A 21,108-nucleotide genomic window follows, 5' to 3' on the forward strand; every position below is an offset into this window, starting at 1 on the left:
TCCATTGATATAAAATATGGCCCTAGGCCTCTGGCTGCAGTAAGCCAGGGCCTTCTGTCAGCCATTTTGACTTCTGTCAGCTGTTTACACTAAATCTCTGAGAAAATTCAAGAGACAATTTTGCTCCTTGAGCTCAAAATATACCTTAATGACATTCATTTACACCATTTCAAACAGGAATAACCAAAGACAACAACCGAACAAAATAATCAAAACTTCAACTTCCCATATTCTTTCCAGAAAGCAGTCAAGTAAACCATGTGACTTTATCTGACCTGTGAGAAGTCAAAGAAGACAAACGACCAAGAGGTAGAAGTCAGACAAGCATCCGCTCTCAATCCTATTGATTTTTTTCTCTAGTCTCCTACACTGACGATACCATAACATGTTCATCTGAGTGGACTAGAGAAACAAATTCATAGACACTCGTATGTGTATAAGAAAGAGCTTTATATCAAAAGAAACCCTCCCAGCCCAGTCCAGATTGAGTCCATAAATCCAGTATTAGCCCACATGTCTGATAATAGTCTATGCATTCCTCTTCAGACTCACACAGCACATGCAATGATGCCATTTTCTTTGATGTAAAACTCTTTTTTATACACATGAGTGTCTATGAATTTGTTTCTCTAGTCAATCCATACTAACACAACAACCCTTGCAGTATATAAGAAGATTGTGTTTGTAAAACTTTTTACCTCTGTTGCTTCTAATTCTTGTAAACCTCCCAGTATCTAATCTGCCTCCACCAGTTTTCCAGTTTCCCTTTTATTGTGTATTGCTGTTCCCTTTCCCCAATTTAGTACCAGTCTTCCCTCTAAACAATGACTTTCCATCTCTCACTCCGTCTACTTTTATTAATAATATAAGTACTGTTATACAATATTATAATATAATAATATTGCAGCAAATATTATTATTGGCATTTACTGGTTATGTACTACACTATTTATTTGTTATTTGAGTATTTTTATGTGAAACATTTTTCCTGACATTGTGCTTGGTTTGGGGGATACAGACTGACCTATCCCTCAAGAGCTTACGGATTTGTGGGGGACACTACACAAATGCAAGACCAATAATCACAGATTATGCAACCATAAAAATAAATAGGGTTGTAGGACAGAAACTGTCAAGGAGAGCAATCTAAATATGGTAATCAGGAGAACTTTCAGAGGGACTGGTATTTTAACTAAGACCTAAATTATGAGAATTAGCTCTTTATAAAACCCCCTAAATTAATCTTTTCAATAACCCTATGAGCTAAAAAGTATTGTTATCATATGTCATAGAAGAAACTGAAACCTAAAGACTTATGTGAACAAGTTTAAAAGGCAGCGAGTGGTAAAGATTGGGTTAGGACATGAACCGTTAGGACTCTAGGAACTGATAAAGCCAGAATCCAGGACCTTTACTTCTAGGTCTTTTCTGACTCTGACCTTCTTTGACTGAAATTAATGAGTAGAACTTCTACTGGGGTGCCCATGTTACCAGACATTCTTCACTCCACAGGCTGCTAAATTAAGTGCGTACACTAAGACTAAATTTTGCTTAAAAAAAAAGGAATAAAATTACAACCTACAAAGCAAAGCTAGCTGTACTTTTACTTTGGACTTGGTTTGTGAAGCAATCATTTGGCCCATTGTTTTTATTGGCATGCTGTGTCCATTGCACCCTCCAAGTACAGTGGTTTTGTAAAAATGATAGCTGTCCTGGCAACATACGTCGGCTGAGGGTGCACTATCATTCATTGAAATGGAACGGGAAAGCCTTACTGTGGAATTGAGTCTGACGCACTATTAAAAATGGAGCCACATGAAAGGAAGCTCTGCTGGCAGAATAGATATCCATGTCGTGGTTTCCACTGGCTCTGCCGCCTATGCCATGTTTGAAAAATGCATTTCAGATCTCGGAAAATATGTTTCCTCATCACACTCTCAGATGTGTTGACAGTGTGGCTGACAAATCTGTTAAAGCAAATCCCTTTTTCATATTCAAAAACCTAATTGAAAATGCAGATGTGGGCCTGGAGTCTGGATTCTTGGGAAAAGGGACTCCAGGGAAAAGTGCCATCCTCAAAGAGATTTGGATAAAAGTAGCTTAATGTGCTCTGTAGAGAGATTCTCAACAAATAAGGAAATAAGCAAGTATGATTTAGACACTTCTGTAAGCTATCCTTGGTGTAAATTTCTGTGAAAATAGAAAATAGGCCAAATTAACTTCACAAATTCTATTTTATTTCTTCTCTTGATGTCAGTTGACAGTTCTCTAAATCTGTTTATTCCTTTATTTCAGCGTCAAATTTTATTTGGCAAGCATCCACCTCCCTCCTTGAGTGCAGAGCACGTACGCCCGCACACACAAGCACTCATATATACACAACGGCAGGCCAATACTACACATTTAGAAGCAGTAAGCATATATTATTATACCACAAATCCTCACAATGAAAATTCACAAAATCTCACTTTGATTTAGGGAATTAAAGAGCGAGGTCCCACTTCTTACTTCTTATAACATAAACCCATTGGGTACTCCAACTGAAGGATAAAGCTTTTCAGAGGCTCCTGAATGTCTTCCAATCATACAAGAGTAATGAGGTCTTCATATTCATAGTTATTACGTGTTTTCAATAAGGTAAAGAAGAGGGAAAACTAAAAAGAGGAAGGCCTCACCGAGATGGATTGCCACGGTGGCTGCTATGTTAGGCTCAACCACAGAAACCATTGTGAGGCGGGGGCAGGACCAGGCCGTGTTTTGTCCTGTTGTGCACGGGGTAACTATGGGTCAAAACTGACTTGGGACACCTAATAACAGCAGCAGCGTGAGACTGATATTGGCCTAGCCATATGTAATTCCAAGCAGTCCCAAAATTTTGTTGTTGTTCCTTGCCATTGATTTTCAAAGGAGTTAAGCCCACAATGTTTTTGCTGTTGCAATTATATTGACTACCAATGCAAATGTTGAATATCTCTTTCCTGGGAAGCTCTGATGTTATTAAAGGAAATACAAGGGTATTGTATTTCCCAGTGACAAGAGGTACCATTTATATATAATCTAAGTGGTCAGCTTTGGGATTGCCAAATGCAGTGGTCTTGATTTACCTTGATCAATGATTTCAAAGTTCATATGAGGTGGGTTTTGTAAGTCATTTCTCCAAAGGGAAAAAAAGTGAGCCTCAAAGACATTGTATAGTTTGATTAACATCTTATAACTAATAAAGAGCAGAGTTCTTTATTGAATCAAAAGACTATCATTTTGGTACTCCATAATACTCCATAAAGCTCTTTGCTCTAATCTTATCAAAAGGCACAATATTCATAATCCAGTGCCCTCCAATTTGGTATAAGCAGAAAGTATCCATTTGAGGCCACTTATAACATTTTTCTTAAAAGAAAAAGAATCCCTTGCCAATACTCTCCACTCTAGGTACAGACGGGAGTTTTTAAGATGAACATGCACAAGCTGAAGACCTCTGCAGACTGTTATCCTAATTTCCGAATAGTGAGCCACTTAGAACTATTTTAGGATTATCAAACCTCAGTTATTAGTGCACTTGTCTTTTGTTCTGCACTCACCTGTCTGCTGTCTAGTCCTTTCAACACACAGCCACCCCGTGGGATAAAGCCATGTACATCTTGATGGGAGTGGAAAGTCCCATCTTTCTTCCGAGGGAAGCTGGTGGTTTTGAACTGCTCACCTTGAAATGAGCAATTCGGTGTGAAAGGTTGGGAATGTGTGTGAGAAGACCAGAGTGACCACCACCAGATTTATAACTCAAAAATAAAATTTTACCGTATCTTGAATTTTATTAAGAACTATATGAAGTTGTGTTTTTCTCCAGAATTATTATACTCATCAAATCTCATTGTGATTTTTTTAGCCCAGCACATGGGAAACAATATTTCAAATTGCCTATTGTTCATGGAAATACATTTTTAAATAAGACAAACATGAATAAGGCAGATGAATGGAAGTCAAAAGGAGCTAAAACACATGAAAAGCTTAAATAAGAAAATAATTTCTATGTGATGGTTTAAAAGTCTTTTGTTTTAAAATAGGAGTTAGAATATACAATACTGGTCATGTTATATGAACATTACTAAATTGCCCCCCAATGTATGCCTTTGGAAATACTCAATATATTTTTTAATGAGACATTTAAAATGTATAATGCTTATGATACCATTACCAAGTTATACATTTCTTAAAGAATAGCTCTGGGCCCTTTACATCTATCAAATTTTATTTTAATTCTTTCTGAATCTAAAATATCTCAATTTTATCTTATGTAGTATATTGAATAAGGTAGATGTTCAATATATGTTAGCTCAATTTTTGTGCTATTGAATACTACAGAGTGTATCCTAAACCTTACTTCTTACCTACAAACTTGTCCTCAATATGATTGTGTGGGTATTTCTATCAGATTGCATAGACAAAAAGTTAAATAATAGTAACCTCAATTGTTCCTTGATATTTGACTTAAGATTACTAAAACTGAAAAAAAAGGGGCTTCTGTCATTAAGTGGCACACATAGGGCATTTCTATTGCTCTACGTGCGGAATCAACATCAAGAAATTTAGGAAGCATGATTTTTGTTACCTGGGCTGCTAGTGATTGTTGGTCCTGGCAAAAAAAAAAAAAGATTATTAAAATTGAAATTGAATTACAGAATGAAGAAATTGAGGAAGAAAGGAAAGAAAAAAGAAAAATGCCTATGCTTACATAAATTAAAAGAGCGTCATTCTTAGGCAGAAAGCCCATTATATGATCTTTATAGACAAAATATATATATATAGTTAGTTCCTAGGATCCTAAAATTTAACTTGTCATTCAAACCTTGACTTCAAAACTATTGTGAACTTGGTTAAATGATTAACTTTTCTAAATTTCGTGCATCTCAATAAAAATGTTTTATTATATCAACTTCCCAATAAAGTTCTGAGGATTCAATCAACTGCCAAATGTAAAAGGTTGTCTTAGAAAGGCAAAATATCAAAAGTGAGGCTTCGAAAGTTTCTTCCAGCTCAACTGCACTTGTGTAATGTAATTGATCAAGAAAGATTGTAACTTATTAAAATATGGTACTTGGGAATGATGTATGTATACACAGCACCAACAGGAAGAAATATTATGTAGTGTCTGAAATTTCTTTGCACTTCTAACCATAGAAATATGGGTTAATGCATTAAATTTTTATTCTTTGTGTTATCATTTATTTTTTCTAATTTAATAATCACCTTAAAATATGAAACAAAAATAATTTCTAAATTATCAAGTGTTCATGAGGTTAGGAGGATAGGTGAGTGAGGGGTAAAGAGGAGTGGATCACAAGAGCTCCAGTAGAAAGAAAATGTTTGGGAAATGATAATGGCACCAGAGGTACAAATGTGCTTGATACGGTGGATTGCTATTCCGACTTCTGTTCCTGAGGAGTTTATCTGTCCTGAATTCCATGTGTCCAGAGCTTTTATCTGTACCAATGTGTGATCTCTGGGCTAGCCAGATTTGTCATGGTAGTGGATAGGAGGAAGCATCCAGGAACTAGAGAAATGATGTGTGTTTCTTCAGTGCTATATTGCCCCTTGGTTGAATCATCCCTTCCTTAAAACCCTCTGTTGGGAGATATCCAATTGTCTACAGATGGGCGTTGGGTCTCCACTCCAACCCCCCTCGTTTGCATAGATATAGTTGTTTGTTTTTTATCTTTTGATACCTGATACCTGATCCCATTAAGACCTCATAATCACACAGGCTGGTGTGCTTCTCCCATGTGTGCTTATTTGCTTCTCTGCTGGATGGCTGCTTGTTTAGCTTCAAGCCTTTAAGAGCCCAGAAGCTATATTTTTTGATAGCTGGGCACCATCCACTCTCTTAACCAAATTTTTTATACAGCGATCCTGTTGGGAAAGGTGAGTACCAAAGAGTGCCAGGTTATTAGAACAAAGTGTTCTTGTGTAAAGGGAGGCTTTGAGTAGAGCTCCAAAGTCTGTCTGATATCTTAATACTGCACATATGTACATACATACATGGGTCTCTATCCCTTTCATTATAAATTAGTATATTTACATATACACATGCCTATAACTGTACCTCTGTAAATAGCTTTTGCCTCCTATTTCTTTCCTCTGTTTCCTTTCACCGTCCTCCTATCCCACTATCATGCTCACCCTCCTTTTGGTTCTCAGTAGTGCCTCTCAGATCCATTGCACTTGATCAAACCCCATCAGGATTTGTATCCCCTCCTCACCATCTATTTTAGATCTCTTGTTGTCCCCTTATCCCTGAGTTGTTGGCTCCCCACTCCCCCTTCCTGTGCCCTCTTCTCCCATTTCTCCCCTGGAAATGCCAGTCCGTTCTTTTCGCCTCAGGATTGTTGACTTGCCTATCTTATATAGATAGCCATAGTGCTAAAGAAAAACAAAAACAAACAAAACAAGAAAAAAATAGTTCCAGGTCTGTCTGCTGACCCTTGTGAGTGTTTTCTGATAAAATCTGATGAGGTGCCAAGTCCTGTCCCCCAAATCAGAAGTCTATTTTCAAGAATCCTTGGGGACTTGTTTACTTGCTCCCCTCACTGCCCTGTTACACTCCCTTTGTGTTTCGCCTGCTGTGCGTGGGGCAGACTGGGCACACTTTGTGCACAGTGTCTCCAGTGCTGTCCCCTGTAGCACTATGGATCCGTGAGGGAATGCCCGGTCTCGTGGTGGAGCCCGCCTTGCAGTCCTCTCTGTGCATTGGCTGCTCTGAGCAGGGATGTTGTCCCCAGGACTTGGTGTGCCATGATGAGGTTCTTTCTCTCTCTCTCTCTCTCTTACCTTCTTAGTTCACTCTCGTGTGGTCTGGACACACGAGGTTTATATACATAGTGCTGTCTTCTGTATTGCCTTCTTCTAGGGAGGGGGACAACATAACTTACCTTAAGCCCGGCCCTGTCGTCTTCTCTGTTAGTTCCCTGCTCCATGCCAGTGTATTGCCCTCAAGGTTTGGCACCCTGGGATGAGGTCTGGTCCCTCTCTCCCTTTCCTGTGGATATATAAATAATACCCTGCCCGTGGGTGTTTACCCCTGTTCCCCATCACTCTCATTTTTGTTCGTTTGCTTTGTTTTCCTTTTTCTTTTCTTACCCCTCTTGGTCCCCTCCATTTTAGTTGGCTACCATATGCATCCCTGAGATGGGTCAGACCCTGCCAAAATGCCTGGACCTCGACCCACGATTTATGCATTAAGTAACTTATCCTCTATGCCCATTGTATGTTTTGAGCTTACCTCAGTGGACTCATTTTGTACTTGCGCTTGGCTAACTTTACTTAGCATAATTCAAAGGAAGCTATTTTATATCACAACCAAACATAAATTTGTCTTGTCTCAGCAGCTGTGGTGCTGCTGCCCAGTAAACTTGGGATTGCTAACCACAAAGCTAGCAATTCAAACTTACCAACCGCTTATGGGAAAATATGAGACTTTCTGTTCTCATCGATCTACTGCCTCAGAAACCCTCTAAACAGTCAATATGAGTTGGAATTGACTTGATGGCATTGTTTGGGTTTATTTACGCCGCCAGATGATTTATTTCCAAGTCTTGGCCCCCAAGGCTTCAAAGAGATCATTAGGATGTCTATAATCAAACCCAAACCAAACCCACTGCCATGGAGTTGGTTACAACTCATGGCAACCCTAGATAGAGAAAGGACATCTGTAGGTAAAGGAGATCAGTTGTTCATATGCTGTTTCCCTTTGCATTACTTGTCAGGATGATGATTGTAAGTTCAGGAGCAAATTTACACTTTCTTCTGTCTGACTTACCCCTAACTCTTATGCCCCTGAATGGCATGGATCATGCTCCAGACTACTCTGCTTGGGGTTCTGCTAAGAGTTCAATAAATGTTTGTTGAATTGAATTACCACATTAACATATAAATTGTCAGATTGCAGAGTTTACAGCCTGTAAATCTTATTTAAAATTTTAGGTTTACACAAATTTGCATATTATTTAGAAAATGAATAAATTAAGCCCAAATCAGCTTCTAATTTAGATGGGCTTCCACTAACATCCCATTTTAGAAGGGTGAAGTGTTAACCACTGGCCAAAAACTTGAATAGGAACCCTAAATGATCTAGTTCACTTGGGGACTGCTAGTTATATAGAAGAATTTCCAAAAGTTTATTTATTCACCAATAAAGGCATCCTGCAGTTTCTTCCGTGATTTTGATTGTGGATGCTCTTTTGCCAGTTTTCAGGACTTTTCTGTGGGGGCCTCTAATGTATTTAGATTGACAGACACATCCTGGATGCTTCTTTCACGAGTCAGACAGATCGACCTTGATTGAATCAATGATGGCAAGTGATTGAAGCTCTTCAAGAATTTATCTTTTTGCCAAATTGTTGTTTTATTAAATAGCCATTTTTCATCCAAGAGAGGAAACATGCACTTGACTTGTAACATTGTACTTGCATAGAGTTTTTTGAGAAGCTCACTGAAAGATATGATACGAATTGTGCATTTCACTTCTCTGGTATTTTTGTTTGTTTGTTTAAGGAGAAAATAAACTGATTTATTTAGAATGACCTGTATCTTCCTATTCCTCCTCTTACTAATTATTATTTTTGTTTTAATCTTAGTTAAATAAACCCTAGGTGCTGGGACCTCCTGGGTAAAACCATGGGTTGCTAATCAAAAGTGGGAGTCTCAAACCCCCCACAGGTTCTAGAGGAGAAAGGAGCTATGGACTGCATTCATAAGATATCAACAGCCTGGGAAATCTTAGGGAGAAGTTCTGCTCTGTCCTACAGAATCAGCATGTCCGATCAACTGGACCTCAGTGGGTTTGCCTTGTTGAAGTAAATTCTACCAGGATTTATGTAAAGCTGCTGCAGTTTGAGAGGGAAAAACAAACAAACAAAGCAGAAACAAAAGTCCTCGCTGTATGTAAGTTGAGTGCCTGATCATGTGAAAACAATACCTTGCCTTTGCTTGGATCCACAATCAATGCTCATGAAAGCAACAGTGAAGAAGAGATCAAAAACCTTGATATTTTCCATTGCCTCATATGCATGTGAAAGTTGGACATTGAATAAAGAAGACCTAGAAAGAACGGATGCATTTCTTTATGGTGCTGGAGAAGAATGCTGAAAATACCATGGACTGCTTAAAAGAACAAACCAAACGATCAGTGTAGGAGGCAGCAAGGCTGGGCTGCTCCTTAGAGGAAAGATGGCCAGGTTTTGTCTTGCATACTTTTGGCATATAGTCAGGAGAGACCAGTTCTTGGAGAGGGACATCCTGCTCAGTAAAGTAAGAGGGAATTGAAGAGAACAGGAGCATTTCTTCCAGGAGATGGATTGATCCCGTGCAGCTGCAAGGAGCTCAAGCATAGGAATAATTTTGAGGATGGCACAGGACTGGGCAGTGCTTTATCTTTTGTGCTCACAGCCACTATGGTCAGAGCTGACACCGTGACATGAACAACAATAATAGCAACATGCTTTCTATACCATCATATCAAAATATCACATTCACTACCGAGTTAAAAGTTCACGTGAATAAATGTTGGCATTTTTTAATAAGATGAAATTTAACAAGGTATGGTTGACAGGGTTTCCCAAGAAATAAGAACAACAACAAAATAAAGTGAGGCATGATGCTTTTAAACTACATTCTACTTTTAAAATACTGAGAAGCACCATTGATTCTTAGGATGGCTAAAAAAAATGATAAGGAAAACCAATCAGTAAAAACATTGAATAGTGTATTTCTGTGGTGTAAAAGGAAAGCAGAGAATTTAGGATAAAAAAGAAAGAGCTGTGGAGAGGAAACATTGTATTTTAAAGGCTATAAAATTCCAAGGTGCTCAGTTGGTGACATTTTTGTCTTGTCATCAAGCTTCATCCCCTGTTTCTATAATCACAATACAGTGTTTACAGTCTGCGATTATCTTTAATTGTATGGATACGCAACCCCTCATTAAGCTAAAAGGAAGATAGTAGCAGTGCTTATCAAAGAACCTGTGAATTCCAATAGGCTGTTTTAATTCCTGAATGATTTTGACACTCTTGAATAAAGATTTTACCACTTTATTCCGTTCTTATGGAGTGTTCCTTAAGAAAAAAAATATGCTAATAATAGCTCTTCATGAGTCCCCCTTGTTGAACTTGAGTGGAACCCGATATGCCTTTTGAAGATGATCCACGCCTGTATGGCCGGTCAGAGTGAAGAGTGGCTCAGCCTTCCACGTGCTAGCTTCTCTGGCTGACAGAGAGAAAAGTTCTGGAATATGCCTTCTCTATCACAAGCTGGATTCAAGCTAAGATGTTCAAGTGCATGGGGTTGTTTTGTTAAGTCCCTTCCTCCTTTCTTGCACTTACTTGCCGTGGCTACTCCACATCCCAGACGTTGTCCCACAGCTCAGCTAGTCTTTGGTCATTAGTGCTCAATTCATTACATGTGGTTTTGAGAGGGCTTCCTTATTAGGTAGAATATACTCAAGGCTGTACTTAGGCTCTCATGGACTTGTTTGAATTTTCTTTAACTTGAACTTGCTTTTGAGCGCTGATCATCTGTTCTGAAGTCTTTGAACATGTTTAAATGTTTCCATTGTCTCTTTATACTGATAGAGTCTGTTTGATTCTTATGCTTCCATCCTGCCAGGTACACACGTGCAATTGTCATTTACATTGTAGAAAACAAAAGGCATTTCTAACGTTCAGTGTGTTGATCGTGCAACATTATATCATGTGGTCTCTGGCATTTTCCCCTCCTCATGCCCTGTTTCTATTAGTCCTCATTTATTTCCAACTTTTACTTTCCATTCACCAGGAATGATCAGTCTATCTTGATTGAATGTTTGATCAACTTAAACTTGAGTACTAGTTATATTAATAGGTCTTCCTTCTAGGCACGTGGATACAGCACTGGTAGAGTGGTACTTCAGGAAAGATCTTTAAATGCCCTTTGTGATAATGAATGTCACGATGGCAAATTCTCACTTCCAATATAATGGGCCTTTTCATTTTCTGACTCATGATGGTCAATAGCAGTCTATTTTAGCTCTCTAAATGCCAAGCATATTGAGGTTTACGTGCTCCATCTCACTTGTGGTGCCTTACAATTTTCCTAGATTTATAAATTGTGCATTACATGTTCTAACAACTACTGGACTATTGCAAAAGTTAATTCTCATTTTGAGTCATGCCACATCCACACATTTGGGTCTCTAAAGCTTTACTCCAACTACAAAGCTAATATTGAACTACTTTGAGGAGAGTCATGATTTGAAAGCCTTTAAAACTAAGGGGCTCATCTAGAACTGTAAAAAGCAATGCAACACTGCTGGCATTCACAAACTTTTCACTCACCAATCATTTTAGAAGGAAATTGCCAGGCGCTACTTCCTACTTATCTTAGTCTGAGGCTCTACTGAAACCTGCCCACCAGTCGTAACCTTGCTGTAATTTGAATTAGGGCTGGCACAGCTTCCAGGATCACAGCTACTGACAAGCCACTGCAATATAACAAAGTCACACATGGTGGGAAGTCCGTAGGTATATGTGGCATATTGATATAGACTATGTCAAGAATATGAGTGGACTATTTGTGGGTGCCTGAAAAAATTTTGGAAGATGGAATTAAAAGTTAGTGGAACCTCTCAGGACCAGGGGTGACAGTGGCGATACCAGGAGGGAAAGGGGTTTAGAAAGGGGGAATGGAACACAGGGAGCTACATATAATCTCCTCTCTAGGGGACGGGCAACAGAGGGGTGGGTGAAGGGAGACGCTGGACAGTGTAATATAAGATACAATAATAATTTATAAATTATCAAGGGTGCATGGGGGAGAGGGGAGGAAGAAGGGAAGGGGAGGCGAAAAAAGGAAAATGAGCTGATTCCGGAAACCCAAGAGGAAAGCGAATTTTGGGAATAATGAGGGCAACAAATGTATAGATGCGCTTTACACAATTGGTCTATGTATTGTGATGAATTGTATGAGCCCCAATAAATTGATTAAAAAAACATTTTTGTAAAATTTGAATCCTTCTGGTATTTACATGATTATAATAATTGATCAATCGAGATGTTTCAATAAATGGATATTATGATGATAGCAGTCACTTACCTAGGAGAAGATGTTTGGAAAAAGTCACTTCCTGGTGGAAATCCATAGTTGTGCCCATTCCAAGAAACATCATATAACAAATATTTGATTATGGAACGATATCACACATAAGCAAGTTTTGAGAATGAAAATTCAAAAAGTGATTTCAATTGTGCTCAGCAGGGAATGACCAGAAATGTAAATTTGATTTAGAAGAGGATGTGGAATTGGGTATATTGTTGTTGATATCAGAAAGCTGTAACTAAAAGCAGAGGCTACCAGAAAGATATTTACCGAAGTTTTATTGGTTACATAAGGTCATTAACTGTGTGTATCATAACAAAATATGGATAATACTTAAAGAATGAAAATTCCAAAACACTTAATCCTGCTCATTCAGAAACTGTATCAAATCAAGATGCAGTCTTCCAAACAAAAGGGGTTTAAAATCAGGAATTCTATCATTTCACCATACTTATTAATTTGTATGCTGAGAAAATAACCCTAGAAGTTGAACTATATGAAGAACAACATGCCAGAACCTTGCTGTGGAAAGTAAGGAGCACTTGAAGCACTTACTGATGAAGATCAATGTATATAAACTTTGGTATGAATTATTCCTCAAAGTGAAGAAAACAAAATTCCTTACACCTGGACCAGTGAACAGCATCATGATAATCAGTGAAAAAATTGAGTTTATCAGGGGTTTTATTTGATTTGGATCCATAATCAATACCTATACAAGTAGCACTTAAGAAATCAAAGAAAGTAGTGCATTAGGCAAAGCTGCTACAAAGGGACTCTTTGATGTGTTAAACAGAAGCAAAAACATATGTCATTTTGAAGACTAAAGTGGACCTGATTCAAGACAGGGTATGTTCAATCATCGCATATGCATGCAAAAGTTGCACAAATTAAGGAAGATCGCAGCGCTTTTAAATTATGGGTTAGGAAAGGATTAGTGAATGTACCATTTACGGCCCAAAGAAATGACAACTCTGTTTTGGCAGGAGTACATTCAGAATGCTGCACAAAATCAAGGGCAGAGAGACTTTAGCTCAGGAACTTCACACATGGTACCAAGGAGAACAGGGACTAACAATTGACTGATACAATAGCTGCAAGGGTAAGTTCAAATGTAACAACTCATGTGGGAATGGTGTGGGACTGGACAGTGCTCTGCTCTGCTGGAGCCCTGGTGGCGTAGTAGCTACCCATTGGGCTGTGATCTGATAGGTCCGCTGTGATGTGATAGGCTGTGATCAAAACCACCAGCCTCTCCATGGGAGAAAGACAGGACTTTCTACTCCTCTAAACAATTGCAGTCTCAGAAACTCATAGAGCAGTTCTCTATCTTGTCCTATCAGGTCACTGTGATATGGCATAGACTCTATAGTAGTGAGTTCTTTGGACATAGTGTCTATTTAAAACTCTCCCAACTCACTGCCATATCACTTGTCAAAGTCACGTGACATTGTCTAGGCTCTATCAGAGTGGATTCCAACTCTCAAAGAACCTAGAAAATGCCACCTAACAACTACACTAAAAGGTACTTTTAAAAGTCTATAATCAAAGTTATGCACACAGATGATTGTTTGCATAACAACCTATGGAAAAGGCATCCCTTTGATTTTTAGGAGAGTATAATTCTTTAGGGAAGTCAGTGTTTGGTTGGATGCTATCTATTTTCCTTTCTTCACAAGCTTTCCCATGTTCTGACCATGGTGAAGGCTCTCAATTGCACTCACCTTCTCACGTTTAGGATTCACTCAGAGAATTTACACAGGGTGTGCATCAGCCTGTCATCTTCAGTTTGCAAAAAATGGGGAGAGGCATCTGGTAAATGCATCTTTAGAATTATTTGTATACCCAGCAATAACTTGTGTAATTTTAGTGTCAATGCCTCAAAATGTTTCTGTGTAGCGTTCATGGATGTTTAGAAAATATATGTTTGAATGTTCGTGCTTTCTAAAGAGATGGAGAAAGTAGAGCGCCAATTTGTTTTTGTCAACATACAGGCTACATGGCCTTGCTATTTCATTGTTAGACATAAGAGGTATCCTTGTTCTGTGAATTCTCTCACTTTGTGTGTGCTCTACTGCATAGTTCAGATTTACATTTAAACAGTATCGTTAGCCATGTTTATACTTCACGGTCTGTTGTGAGTTTTCCCTATCTCAGTTTCTTTCTGTATAAGCAGATGTTATGAAAAACATACATATATGTAAATATGTACAGATATACATATGTGTGTGTGTGTGTGTGTGTATGTGTGTGTAGAGAGAGAGAAGGAGCCATGGTGGTGTTGTAGTTATGCATTAGACTGCAATCCATTTGTTCAGCAGTTCAAAACTACCAGCAGCTCCATGGGAGAAAGACTGGGCTTTCTACTATCTTAAATAATTAAGGTCTTGGAAACCACAAGGGGTTCATTAATAGTCAGCATTGGCTCAATGTCAGTGAATTAGAGAAATGTATATAGACATCCAGATATATATTAAGGTAATATTTAAGCAGTTCTTGAAATTTGTACTACATTTCAATGAAATGTAGAAGCTGTTTTGCAAACAATGGAGAAATTTTTCAAAACGTTTCCTGAGACAAAGCTACAGTCCCAGATGGTTTCACTGAGAAATTCAACACAACGTTCAACATACAACTTTCCTCTAGTTCCTAAATGCTTCCTTCCCGCCCCCCCCCACCCTCACCCCCACTATCATGATCCCAATTCTACCTTACAAAACTGGCTAGATCTGAGGATGTACAATGATACAGATAGGATCTGGAAACACAGAGAATCCAGGACAGATGATCCCTTCAGGACCAGCTGCTGAGAGTGGCGATACTGGGAGGGTGGAGGGAGGGTGGGGTAGAAAAGGAGAACCAATCACAATGATCTACATATAACCTCCTCCCTAGGGGACAGACAACAGAAAAGTGGGTGAAGGGAGACACCGGACAGTGTAATATATGACAAAATAATAATTTATAAGTGACAAAGGTTCATGAGTGAGGGGGGAGCAGGGAGGGAGGGGAAAATGAGGAGCTGATACCAAGGGCTCAAACAAAAAGCAAATGTTTTGAGAATGATGATGGCAACAAATATACAAATGTGCTTGACACAATGCGTGTATGTATGGATTGTGATAAGAGTTGTATGAGCCCCCAATAAAAATAACCCAAAACCTTCAAATGCTATATCATCCCAAGGCCACACCAATTCTTAGACTATGGGAAAATGACAGAACATTTCCTAACTCTTTTAATGATACATAACATTGATACTAAAGCCCACAAAGAAAGAAAAGAAAATAGTAAATTAGCCTCACTTATAAATATGAATATAAAAATTCCAAATAAAAGAGTACCAACAGACTACAATACCATATTAAGATAATTATACAAAATGATCCAATGGGACTTATTCTAAGAATATGAGGTATTCAATATTAGGACTTCTTTAAATATAATTTAATATACTAATACATCTAAGAAAAAAGAAAACACATAACTATTTCCAAATATACTAGAAAAATAACAATTTAATCCTATTCTCCACAAAAACATTAAAAAATTTATATTGGTGGATGGGTACTCTATTAACCCATGAAATATGAGGATCTCATTCCTACATTCAGTTATATTCTTAATGGAACAAAATCAAGCATATTTGCTCTAAACTCAGAAACAGGACAGAGGTGACTGCTGTCTAGCACTATTTAATATAATGCTTGAAGTAATAGTCACTGGAATTAAATAAGATATTTAGAGGCATATGATAAAATAAAAATGAGCAATGTTATTTATGGGTAATATTGAAATATAACTAGAAATTTCTAGAGAATCATGGACAAAAATAATTCAAGGAGCATAATAATTAAAGGTAGGTATAAAATTGCCTTTTAAAATCAATAGCCTTCTTCATTCAGGACCCTCTAACACAGTGGTTCTCACCTTCCTAATGCCGCGACACTTTAATACAGTTCCTCATGTTGAGGTGACCCCCCGACCATAAAATTATTTTCGTTGCTATTTCATCACTGTCACTTTGCTACTGTTATGAATCGGACAACCCCTGTGAAAGGGTTGTTCGACCCCCAAAGGGGTCATGACCCACAGGTTGAGAATCGCTGCTCTAACATGATCCTACTCTGAGTATTTTCCTTCCCACACCTTGTCAGCTTACAGGTACCTATCTGACTATCTACACTTAGGCCACTTTTATTGCAAGTTGTGTTTATAATGGCATTTGCTATCCTACCTTTAGCTCTTCCATGATCCCCAATGCCTCCTCTGCCTCCATTTTCCAGGCCTGCCCCCCGCCCATCTTCTTCTTATTGCCTTTTGCCTTTTCTTTCACCCAGGTTAGCACTTATCTACCCTCTCATCAGTTATTTCCTTCTTGCTCTTCTCTCTTGCCTGGTAACTATCAAAGAATCCTTCTTTTAGTGTGAAAACCTTCTCTTGACTTGTTATAATAATGGTGCAATGCAATATTTGTCCTTTGTGATTGTCTAACTTCACTCAATACCATCCAGGTTCACCCATGCTATGAAGTGCTTACAGAGTCATTATTATTTTTCAGTGTTGCATTGTATTCCATTTTGTGTACTATCTAGGTTGTTTCCACTTTGTGTTCTCATCAATACTGTGGCAATGAACATGGATGTGCAAATATGTATTTGTATCACAGCTCTTATATTTTTAAGATGTATTTTAAGTAGGGAAGCTCTGATGGTGTAGTGGGTGCACGTTGGACTGGGTTATACAAGGTCAGAAATTCTAGGCCACCAGCCTCTCCTTCAGAGAAGGATGAGGCTCTCTAGTCCCATAAAGAATTATAGGCCGCGATATCCACAGGAGCAGTTCTACTCTGTCCTATCGGGTCACTATGACTTGGCATCGGCTCGATGACAGTGAGTTTCATTTTTTATTTCTATTTTAGGGAGAAGGATTGCAAGGGCTCATGGTATTGCTAGACACAAGTTGTTCGAGGTAGAGCCATCATGTTTTCCATAGAGTTTCCACCAGTTTAAAGTTCCATCAACCATGGATGCTGGGTCTAGTCTCTTCAAACTCATGCAAACACATTTTGTTTCTGTTTTGTTTGGTTCTTGATTTTGATGTCAATGTTGGCATGACATGACACCTTGTTTTGATTGACATCTCTCAAATGATAATGATTGCTAGAGTTTCTTCATGCATTGTTGGCCATGTGACTGAACTCAAAATTATGCTTATTGGTAGTGACAGAGACTAGTTTGAAATACTGTCTATGGTCCTTAAGTCCCTGTTCAGGTCTGTAAATGGAATTAACCCTTGTGTTAGAACAATCAACTATTTATGATAAAAAAGGCATTAATTTAAGGACATTGTTCAAAGGGCTAGGACCAAGAAGGAATGGAAATAAGAAACACAGGGAGGAATGAGATCAGTGAGGGCACATTGAGAGGATAGCAAAGGGTGAGTTGAAATAAAAGTGTATGAATTATTGACTGTAAAACTAATAATCTGCTCGGTAAACCTTCACCTAATTAATAATAAAACCTTTTTAAATAATTTGGATCAATACATATATCAAATCATTCCATTGTTCAGTCATGACCAGCAGAATTGTAAATTCACTACCACAATCAGTTTCCAAATATTGTTCTTCTATTTGGACCCCTTGATGTCATCACCCCTTCACCTCACCACCACCTCTGTGCACGCCCCCCTCCCCACAAACCCCTTGTTCCACTTGCTGACTCTATACATTCATCAGTCCTGGTTTTCATACATCAAAAGCTGAAAAAACAATTACCATGACTTGAGGAGGGTGACTGCCAATGACATAATACTCCCGAGACACCCCTAATAGATGCATTCAAAAATCAAACAAAACAGTACAGTCCAAAAAAGGCATACCATTTTGGATACCAGATCAGGTCCAGCATGCATCCTAGGGGGAATCTGCTGTAAGTTTTCACTGTTCAAGTCCGGCTTATGCCTTTGACCTTCTATATTCAACTCACCAATGCACTCCATTTAGTGACCTCTTTTCTTCTATCTCTCAGGGAGTTCACCGGAGTTTATTTCCTGTATAATTCCACCAATGACTCTTGGGCTCCCACTGTTATCCATAGCTTTCTGCCAACCACATTCTCAGACTTTAAGCTCTGTTATTAATCCCTCATTTGGTTTTGGATTATATGCTTCACAATCCTTCTGTGACTGATGATCGTGTGCTTCTTCCTTGTGGACTTAGTTGACATCTCCCTTAGATCGCTGCAGGTTTGGAGACAAGTCTTTAAGATCCCCAGCTGCTAGTTTATCTGATAGTTGGGCACCATCTAATTCCTTCACCACTTTTTTCTATCGTACCCATCTCCTTTGTGTTCCCTTTCTGGAGGCGAGTACAACACAGTGCCATGGTGTAAGAACTGTTCTTAAATTGGAGCTGGGATTCAGTGTGAGCCCAAAAAACTTTCTTCGATCTATGTTTGTTTGTTTACTTTAATAGTAAAACTTTTAAAAATTCAATAACTTTCTGTACCAATTACTTATTCCTTCATAACAAACCATCCAAACAAAAATGGATTGAAACAAAATGGCCAGACATCCATTATTTGAAATGGAGTTTTCTTAAGCCATAAGGATTTGGGTCATCATAGTAATACATGAATTAACAAATCCTGATTAAAATGTATATGTATATGTATGTGTATGTGTGGTATATATCTGAAGGGGCTTTATAAAGTTCAAGCGAAAAATCCAGTCTTTCAAAATTCTAGTTTTCCATTCATTTTTTAAAGCCCCTTCCTATTAAAGAAAGAAAGAAAGAAATCTTGCTATTGAGCCAAATTCAGCTATTGGCAATCACATAGTACAGGGCAGAATTGCCCCATGCAATGTCTAAGAGCATAGCTTTCCAAGGGCAAAGGCTGCCACACCTTTCTCTGCAGAGTGGCTGATGGGTTTGAACTGCAGCGCTTTCAGCTAGTAGCTGAGCACTTAACTCTTAAAGCCCCAGAGTTGCGTAATGTGTGTATATTTATAAAACGTGTCTTCTTTCTCTGTGTCTAAGGTAGAGTCCCCAGAGTGCTCTTTTTGAATCTCCAATGTATTTTAAAATACAATTTTAATTGTGCTTTAAAATATATTTATCTAGTATACAGTATATTTTAAAATACAGGTTTTCTAAATGTTTTTATTTCAATTACTTATTTACATCCTGCAGTTATCTAAAATTCACGAAAGACTTAAAAACAATCAATATGTAAACCAATAGCTTTAAAGCACCATTATACCAATTGAAACTTGGATTTATCGGTGAGAAATGATTTTTCTCCCTCTCATAAAGAGCTTAAAGAACTCTTGAAATAGTATTTTTTCAAGGTAATGCCACGAGTGTCGCCTTTCTGCTTGGGATGACTATTTATAGTTGGTTCAATTAATTCCTAGAGTGTGCTGAGCAAAGTATCCCTTTATTCTGTTATCCTATAGAGAGCGAAGGGCATGGTCCAGTGCTGTGCTGGAGCAAACTTTAAAGCAGATCAAACTTCTAAGCAAAATCCTATATTATGATTAGTGATGGGCCCAATCCTATGAAGTGAATAGAGGTGAAGAAATCACAAAAGGTTCCAAGGTTGGAGTTGGATGAAAGAATCTAAAGGATGAACTGTGTATCTAAGCCTCATCCAAGACCTCTTGGCTAGTGGAACCGGGTCTGAAATCTTGTTAAGACACGCCTTCTTGGGGTATTGTAAACCTTTTCTAATTTTAGTCAAATTGGCTGACTCAAGACAACAGGTTGCTTGTTCAAAACACTAAGGTACTTTTTACTCAAATTGGAGATGTAGCCCTCAGGATTTGAGAGTGGAGCTCTGCTGTGAGAGTCAGTCAGTGTCCTTAGGACAAATTGAACCAAATTATTAGCAGAAAGTAGTGAATAACAATCATATTGTAAACTATACAACCAGCTATGTGTAATCCAAATACAGATGCCTGCCGGAAGAGTGTACCCAGTGGCCAGATGAATTGTGCTTTCACAAAATAGAGAGAAATGAATGAAAGATATTTTAAAAGATTTTTAATGGTTTGTATTCAGAACAAAAAACCCTCTGTATTTTTGTGTATCTTTATTTCTAAATATCTTTTAAAATAGGAGACTCGGGCATCACCTTTAGCAATCATAAAAAAAATGGGTACTGCCCTCAGGGCTTTGTTCCAGGATTATCTGGGAGAGCATTTCTATATCTGCAAAGGAAGCAGGACATTTCTATCCATTTTTCTCATGAGCTTTTTGTGATCATTAGCCAAATGAGATTTTTCCCTCTGTTTAATGTTTGCAGTTTAGAAGATTAAATAAGAGTGTAGAGAAGGTGATATTTTGATATATTACAATAAAATATGTATAAATATTATATTTTAACAAGCTTTTAAATATTATCCACTACTTTTCCCACAAATTACATGTCAACACATATAACATGCATCATGTTCATAGAAAAAATTATTAATAAAGGGATTGCTTGGTTTGCAAAAATGTATAAAATGTACACTATTTGTGTAAACATATGGTAATTTTCATAATGCAAGTTTTGATCAGATATGACTACTATAGACCATTCTAAATTAATTATTCCTATTGGATTAAATTTCATTGTGTATTTATAAAACAGTCTTTACCAATTTTTTAATTGGTAATTAAATTGTCAATTAAATTCTCTCCTCCCACCCCCGAATAGTTATGTTAAGCACCAACTTTGGTCTAACTACTCACACATTCACTGCCATCGGGTCAATGCCAGAAACCCTAGAGGATGAAAGAGAACTGTCCATGCGAGTTTCTGAGACTGGTGTTCTTTCTGGGAGTAGAAACTCCATCTTTCTCACCAGTGGCTCATTGTTTTAAACAGCTGCCCTTTCAGTTAGCAGTCCAACATGTGACTACTATACTACGAGGACTCTGTTATAGTCTACAAGGGACACAAAGCTGACCAAGATGGATGTGCTGTTACAAAATATTGG

General features: G+C 38.0%; 1 protein-coding gene and 1 non-coding gene across 3 annotated transcripts in view; both read left to right on the top strand.

Annotated features, from left to right (window-relative positions):
- LRRC4C (leucine rich repeat containing 4C) overlaps positions 1–21,108 on the top strand; it is a 1,557,030-nt gene that overhangs the window by 640,343 nt on the left and 895,579 nt on the right. The window lies entirely within an intron of this gene.
- Positions 4,508–4,641, top strand: LOC115869894. The gene has a single exon (XR_004046419.1). It is a non-coding gene; the product is annotated as a U11 spliceosomal RNA (small nuclear RNA).

Source organism: Echinops telfairi, unplaced genomic scaffold (genome assembly GCF_000313985.2).
Source record: "Echinops telfairi isolate 266 unplaced genomic scaffold, ASM31398v2 ScPeMD7_60;HRSCAF=208, whole genome shotgun sequence".
Lineage (NCBI taxonomy): Eukaryota > Metazoa > Chordata > Mammalia > Afrosoricida > Tenrecidae > Echinops > Echinops telfairi.